Genomic DNA, 7,500 nt, shown 5'->3' on the forward strand with positions numbered 1-7,500 from the left:
TCTCTCTAACTATCCTGGTTCAAAAGTTGTATCGGAACATTTTCACGTCGAAAATATATCTCTAAGTCCAGACCGATGCACCACGTAATCTCGGGCAGACCGATGCACAACGTAAATGACGATCGGGACCGGGGCGATCGGTCGTATCTGACACCGCCGGCTCGGTTCTAACATCGTCAATGAGTCGGGGTTGAAAAAAAGGACGTGAACATTATTCCTTATAAAAACCAAACCCGACCATGGATTTTGATTCTGATTGTTGATTATCGCTATTAGAACACATTAGGAGGCAACCAAATCAAATTTGAGAAAATTCCACGATCAGAAAATTTTTTTCGAAAAAAAAAAAAAAATTCGAGGACACCTCGGTCATGGCAAGTTATTTTCCACAATCCATTCCCCAATCGACGTACATCACAGAAAAAATCATCTCTCTAACTATCCTGGTTCAAAAGTTGTATCGGAACATTTTCACGTCGAAAATATATCTCTAAGTCCAGACCGATGCACCACGTAATCTCGGGCAGACCGATGCACAACGTAAATGACGATCGGGACCGGGGCGATCGGTCGTATCTGACACCGCCGGCTCGGTTCTAACATCGTCAATGAGTCGGGGTTGAAAAAAAGGACGTGAACATTTTTCCTTATAAAAATCAAACCCGATCATGGATTTTGATTCTGATTGTTGATTATCGCTATTAGAACATATAAGGAGGCAACCAAATCAAATTTGAGAAAATTCCACGATCAGAAAATTTTTTTCGAAAAAAAAAAAAAATCGTAATCACCTCGGTCATGGCGAGTTATTTTCCGTATTTCATTCCACAATCAACGTACAACATAGAAGAAATCATCTCTCTAACTATCCTGGTTCAAAAGTTGTATCGGAACATTTCACGTCGTAATATCTCGCCAAGTCCAGACCTCGGCGATAGGTAGTATCTGACACCGTCCGCTCGGGACTGACATCGACTTGGACTCGGGCTGATGATGGGGAGGCGTTTAAGGACGTGAACATTTTTCCTTATAAAAATTAAAGTCGACAATGAATATTGATTCTGATTACTGATTTACGCTTTAAAAACACATTAGAAGGCAACCAAATCGAATTTGAGGAAATTCCACGATCAGAAAATTTTTTTCGAAAAAAAAAAAAATCCGAAAAATATTTTTCGATTCCTATTACTGATTTACTCTTTTAGAACACATTAGGAGGCAACCAAATCAAATTTGAGAAAATTCCACAATCAGAAAATTTTTTTCGAAAAAAAAAAAAATTCGAGGACACCTCGGTCATGGCAAGTTATTTTCCACAATCCATTCCCCAATCGACGTACATCACAGAAAAAATCATCTCTCTAACTATCCTGGTTCAAAAGTTGTATCGGAACATTTTCACGTCGAAAATATATCTCTAAGTCCAGACCGATGCACAACGTAAACTAGGGCTGAACCGATGCACCACGTAATATCGGGCAGACCGATGCAGAACGTAAACTCGATCATACCGATGCTTCACGTAATCTCGATCTTACCGATGCACCACGTAAACAAGGGCAGACCGATGCAGAACGTAAAGTAGATCTTACCGATGCACCCCGTAATCTCGATCTTACCGATGCACCACGTAATCTCCATCTTACCGATGCACCACGTGAACTGGATCTTACCGATGCAGAACGTGAATTGGATCTTACCGATGCACCACGTAAACTCGATCATACCGATGCACCACGTAATCTCGGGCAGACCGATGCACAACGTGAATGACGATCGGGACCGGGGCGATCGGTCGTATCTGACACCGCCGGCTCGGTTCTAACATCGTCAATGAGTCGGGGTTGAAAAAAAGGACGTGAACATTTTTCCTTATAAAAATCAAACCCGATCATGGATTTTGATTCTGATTGTTGATTATCGCTATTAGAACATATAAGGAGGCAACCAAATCAAATTTGAGAAAATTCCACGATCAGAAAATTTTTTTCGAAAAAAAAAAAAAAATCGTAATCACCTCGGTCATGGCGAGTTATTTTCCGTATTTCATTCCACAATCAACGTACAACATAGAAGAAATCATCTCTCTAACTATCCTGGTTCAAAAGTTGTATCGGAACATTTCACGTCGTAATATCTCGCCAAGTCCAGACCTCGGCGATAGGTAGTATCTGACACCGTCCGCTCGGGACTGACATCGACTTGGACTCGGGCTGATGATGGGGAGGCGTTTAAGGACGTGAACATTTTTCCTTATAAAAATTAAAGTCGACAATGAATATTGATTCTGATTACTGATTTACGCTTTAAAAACACATTAGAAGGCAACCAAATCGAATTTGAGGAAATTCCACGATCAGAAAATTTTTTTCGAAAAAAAAAAAAATCCGAAAAATATTTTTCGATTCCTATTACTGATTTACTCTTTTAGAACACATTAGGAGGCAACCAAATCAAATTTGAGAAAATTCCACAATCAGAAAATTTTTTTCGAAAAAAAAAAAAATTCGAGGACACCTCGGTCATGGCAAGTTATTTTCCACAATCCATTCCCCAATCGACGTACATCACAGAAAAAATCATCTCTCTAACTATCCTGGTTCAAAAGTTGTATCGGAACATTTTCACGTCGAAAATATATCTCTAAGTCCAGACCGATGCACAACGTAAACTAGGGCTGAACCGATGCACCACGTAATATCGGGCAGACCGATGCAGAACGTAAACTCGATCATACCGATGCTTCACGTAATCTCGATCTTACCGATGCACCACGTAAACAAGGGCAGACCGATGCAGAACGTAAAGTAGATCTTACCGATGCACCACGTAATCTCGATCTTACCGATGCACCACGTAATCTCCATCTTACCGATGCACCACGTGAACTGGATCTTACCGATGCAGAACGTGAATTGGATCTTACCGATGCACCACGTAAACTCGATCTTACCGATGCACCACGTAATCTCAATCTTACCGATGCACCACGTGAACTGGATCTTACCGATGCAGAACGTGAATTGGATCTTACCGATGCACCACGTAAACTCGATCTTACCGATGCACCACGTAATCTCAATCTTACCGATGCACCACGTGAACTGGATCTTACCGATGCAGAACGTGAATTGGATCTTACCGATGCACCACGTAAACTCGATCTTACCGATGCACCACGTAATCTCAATCTCACCGATGCACCACGTGAACTGGATCTTACCGATGCAGAACGTGAATTGGATCTTACCGATGCACCACGTAAACTCGATCTTACCGATGCACCACGTAATCTCGATCTTACCGATGCACCACGTAATCTCAATCTTACCGATGCATCACGTAATCTCGATCTTACCGATGCAGAACGTAAACTCGATCATACCGATGCACCACGTTATCTCGGCAGACCGATGCAGAACGTAAAAAAAAAGCTTACAGCACGCGGTGTTCCCAAGCGGTCACCCATCCAAGTACTAACCGCGCCCGACGCTGCTTGGCTTCAGTGTTCTGACGAGAACTGGCAATTTCAGCGTGGTATGGCCGTAAACAACATATATTGCGATATTTTCTATGATATCTCACTTTTTGGGAGCGGAAAGGACGTGAACGTTTTTCCTCATAAAAAATGAAATAACTTTTGGATATTAATTCTGATTGTTGATTTAAGCTTTAAGAACACATTAGGACATATCTCAATGAAATTTGAGGGATTTCCGAAATCGAAAAATATTTTTCGAAAAAAAAAAAAAATCCCAGAAGACCTCGGTCATCTCAAGTTTATTTCCATATTCTATTACACAATCAACGTACATCACAAAAGGAACCATCTCTCTAACTATCACAGTTAAATTTTTGTATCGGAACATTTCACGTCGGAATATCTCGCTAAGTCCAGACCGGGGAGATCGGTCGCATCTGACACCGTCCGCTCCGGTCTAACATCGTCTTGGAGTCGGGGTAACGATGGAGAGGCGTTTAAGGACGTGAACATTTTTCCTTATAAAAATTAAAGTCGACAATGAATATTGATTCTGATTACTGATTTACTCTTTTAGAACACATTAGAAGGCAACGCAATCAGATTTGAGGAAATTTCAAGATCAGAAAATTTTTTTCGAAAAAAAAAAAAATTCAAGAACACCTGGGTCATGGCAAGTTATTTCCCACAATCCATTCCACAATCAACGTACAACATAGAAGAAATCATCTCTCTAACTATCCTGGTTCAAAAGTTGTATCGGAACATTTCACGTCGAAATACCTCGCCAAGTCCAGACCGGGGCGATAGGTAGTATCTGACACCGTCCGCTCGGGACTGACATCGACTTGGACTCGGGCTAATGATGGGGAGGCGTTTAAGGACGTGAACATTTTTCCTTATAAAAATTAAAGTCGACAATGAATATTGATTCTGATTACTGATTTACGCTTTAAAAACACATTAGAAGGCAACCAAATCAAATTTGAGGAAATTCCAAAATCAGAAAATTTTTTTTCAAAAAAAAAAAAATCCGAAAAATATTTTTCGATTCTGATTACTGATTTACTCTTTTAGAACACATTAGAAGGCAACGAAATCAAATTTGAGTAAAATCCAAAATCAGAAAATATTTTTCGAAAAAAAAAAAAAATTCGAGAACACCTCGGTCATGGCAAGTTATTTTCCACAATCCATTCCCCAATCAACGTACATCCCAGAAAAAATCATCTCTCTAACTATCCTGGTTCAAAAGTTGTATCGGAACATTTTCACGTCGAAAATATATCTCTAAGTCCAGACCGATGCAGAACGTAAACTCGATCATACCGATGCTTCACGTAATCTCGATCTTACCGATGCACAACGTAAACTAGATCACACCGATGCAGAACGTAAACTCGATCTCACCGATGCACCACGTGAACTGGATCTTACCGATGCAGAACGTGAATTGGATCTTACCGATGCACCACGTAAACTCGATCTTACCGATGCACCACGTAATCTCGATCTTACCGATGCACCACGTGAACTGGATCTTACCGATGCAGAACGTGAACTCGATCTTACCGATGCACCACGTAAACTAGGGCTGACCGATGCATCACGTAAACGACGATCGAGAGGCGCGAAAGGACGTGAACGTTTTTCATTATAAAAATTGAAATAAATGATAAATAATGATTCTGATTGTTGATTATCGTTTTTAATATGCATTAGTAGGCAACCAAATGAAATTTGAGGAAATTCCGATAACAGAAAATTTTTTCGAAAAAAAAAAAAATTCATGAAATCCTCGGTCATCGCAAAATATTTACCATATTCTGTTCGATAATCAACGTATATTTAAGAAGGAATCATATCTGTATCTATCTTGGTTCAAATTTTGTATCGGAACATTTTGACCAAAGTCCGAGCTTCGGCCGAAACAGACACCGCTGACCTGGCCTATCGATCGACCGAGAGTCGGGGATAGAGCGTAAGTGTTGTCTGGAGGGGAACCCTGTGCTCTCCTGACATATATAGGGAAGGTGGTCGCGTTGGGCGATGCAGAACGTTTGGATCGGGAATTATATTTTTGGTTCAGCTATTGGAATATGGTTTATTGTTGGTATATATTGGCGAAATAACGTTCTTACTGACTGGGGATATTCATAAAAATGAGTCCGGAGATTTTCAGATCGAAGTCCGAGTGATCCGACTTGGAAGGCGTGTTGGGTGGGTCGAGATGGCTTAGATCGATCAGACGAGGCGGGCTAAGTGTTGACGTCATGCATCGGTCCATTTTCAGATTGAGTCCGAGTAATCCGACTTTGAAAGAGTGTTGGGTGCGTCGAGACTGTTTAGATAGATCGGACGAGGCGGACTAGGTGTTAACGACATGCATCGGTATATTTTCTGATCGGAGTCCGAAGAAATCGGCCCTAGTAGGCGCAGCGGACGGTCGAGACGGCCTCGGTGGGTCGGATCGATCGGGAAAAGTTTGCTAAATCGTGTCTGGAGGGGAACCTTGGGTTCTCCTGACATATATAGGGGATAAGGTTTGGGTGAACGATTCTTCACGTAAAAGTTGAGTAATTTATTTTTCGATAAGCTTTTGGATATTGATGAGAAGTATATGTATATCTTCGATTAAAAGAATTCTTACCGTCTCGATGTATATTATATTAGATATATAAGAAATAGTTAACGTGATGCATCGGCCGATTTCCGGATCGGAGTTCGAGAGATGCGACTTTCGATGCGCGATGGGTGGATCGAGACGGCCTAGATCGATCGGACGAGGCGGACTAGGTGTTAACGACATGCATCGGCGGATTTTCTGATCGGAGTCCGAAGAAATCAGCTCTAGTAGGCGCGGCGAACGGTCGAAACGGCCTCGATCGATCGGACGAGGCGGACTAGGTGTTAACGACATGCATCGGCGGATTTTCTGATCGGAGTCCGAAGAAATCAGCTCTAGTAGGCGCGGCGAACGGTCGAAACGGCCTCGGTGGGTCGGATCGATCGGGAAAAGTTTGCTAAATCGTGTCTGGAGGGGAATCCGGGGTTCTCCTGACATATATAGAAGGGGTGGAGAATGGGTCCTGTCCTAGACTGTTTGGAGTTCTTTTTAGGATGATATTCAGTTGGTAAGTGGTAGACCCGAATCCGACCTCGGCGTTTGGGTACTGGCAAGGTGTGTTGGTTTCGGCTTTCGCATCTTGGGTCGCTTTCGTCAACCTCATGCAGCGAGGTCGCGGTCCGCTTCGTCTCTTTGTAGTCGAATGGCCTTTAAGCGACCAACCTTAAAATCGTGATCCTCTGCCCGTTGCGGGTTATGTTCACAAAAAATTTGCAACCACTCAATTCGTTCCGAGCGACAAATATTGTTGAATCTCGAATCACCGTGTCGTTATATTCACATGTATAGCGAAGGGTCGAGATGGAATGTGTATAAGAAATTAGTTGATAGCCGGGGGTTCGTATTATATATGGACGCCTTGGCGAGGGATTGTTTCTAGAAACTTTCTCATTTTTGATCGGTGTTTTGTCCGAGATGATGATGATGTATATATAGCTTGAGTCTCATGCTGACTGGGGGCTGTTACGTCGTTTCGTCGAGGACTTGCACTTACTGATGTGCGGCGCTAGTCGAAGTCAATCGACATGGCTAGTGCCACATGACGAGAGGCGAACGGGTTTGGCCATACCGGCAATCTCGTGGACCGATCGTATAAGCACGCAGTTCCCTGGTTGATCCTGCCAGTAGTCATATGCTTGTCTCAAAGATTAAGCCATGCATGTCTCAGTACAAGCCAAATTAAGGTGAAACCGCGAAAGGCTCATTAAATCAGTTATGGTTCCTTAGATCGTACCCACATTTACTTGGATAACTGTGGTAATTCTAGAGCTAATACATGCAAATAGAGCTCCGACCGGGAACGGAAGGAGCGCTTTTATTAGATCAAAACCAATAGGTGGCGGGTTCGCTCGTCATCGTACAATTTGGTGACTCTGAATAACTTTAAGCTGAT

The 7,500-nt window shown here is 42.3% G+C and overlaps 2 non-coding genes across 2 annotated transcripts in view; one reads left to right on the forward strand and one right to left on the reverse strand.

Annotated features, from left to right (window-relative positions):
* Nucleotides 1-3,432: 3,432 nt before the first annotated feature.
* LOC123688362 lies at nucleotides 3,433-3,551 on the reverse strand. The gene has a single exon (XR_006749889.1). It is a non-coding gene; the product is annotated as a 5S ribosomal RNA (ribosomal RNA).
* Nucleotides 3,552-7,212: 3,661 nt separating this feature from the next.
* LOC123687586 overlaps nucleotides 7,213-7,500 on the forward strand; it is a 1,906-nt gene continuing 1,618 nt past the window's right edge. Inside the window, exon 1 of the ribosomal RNA XR_006749304.1 lies at nucleotides 7,213-7,500. This exon is cut by the window's right edge and continues 1,618 nt beyond it. This is a non-coding gene — a ribosomal RNA (small subunit ribosomal RNA).

Source organism: Harmonia axyridis, chromosome X (assembly GCF_914767665.1).
Source record: "Harmonia axyridis chromosome X, icHarAxyr1.1, whole genome shotgun sequence".
Lineage (NCBI taxonomy): Eukaryota > Metazoa > Arthropoda > Insecta > Coleoptera > Coccinellidae > Harmonia > Harmonia axyridis.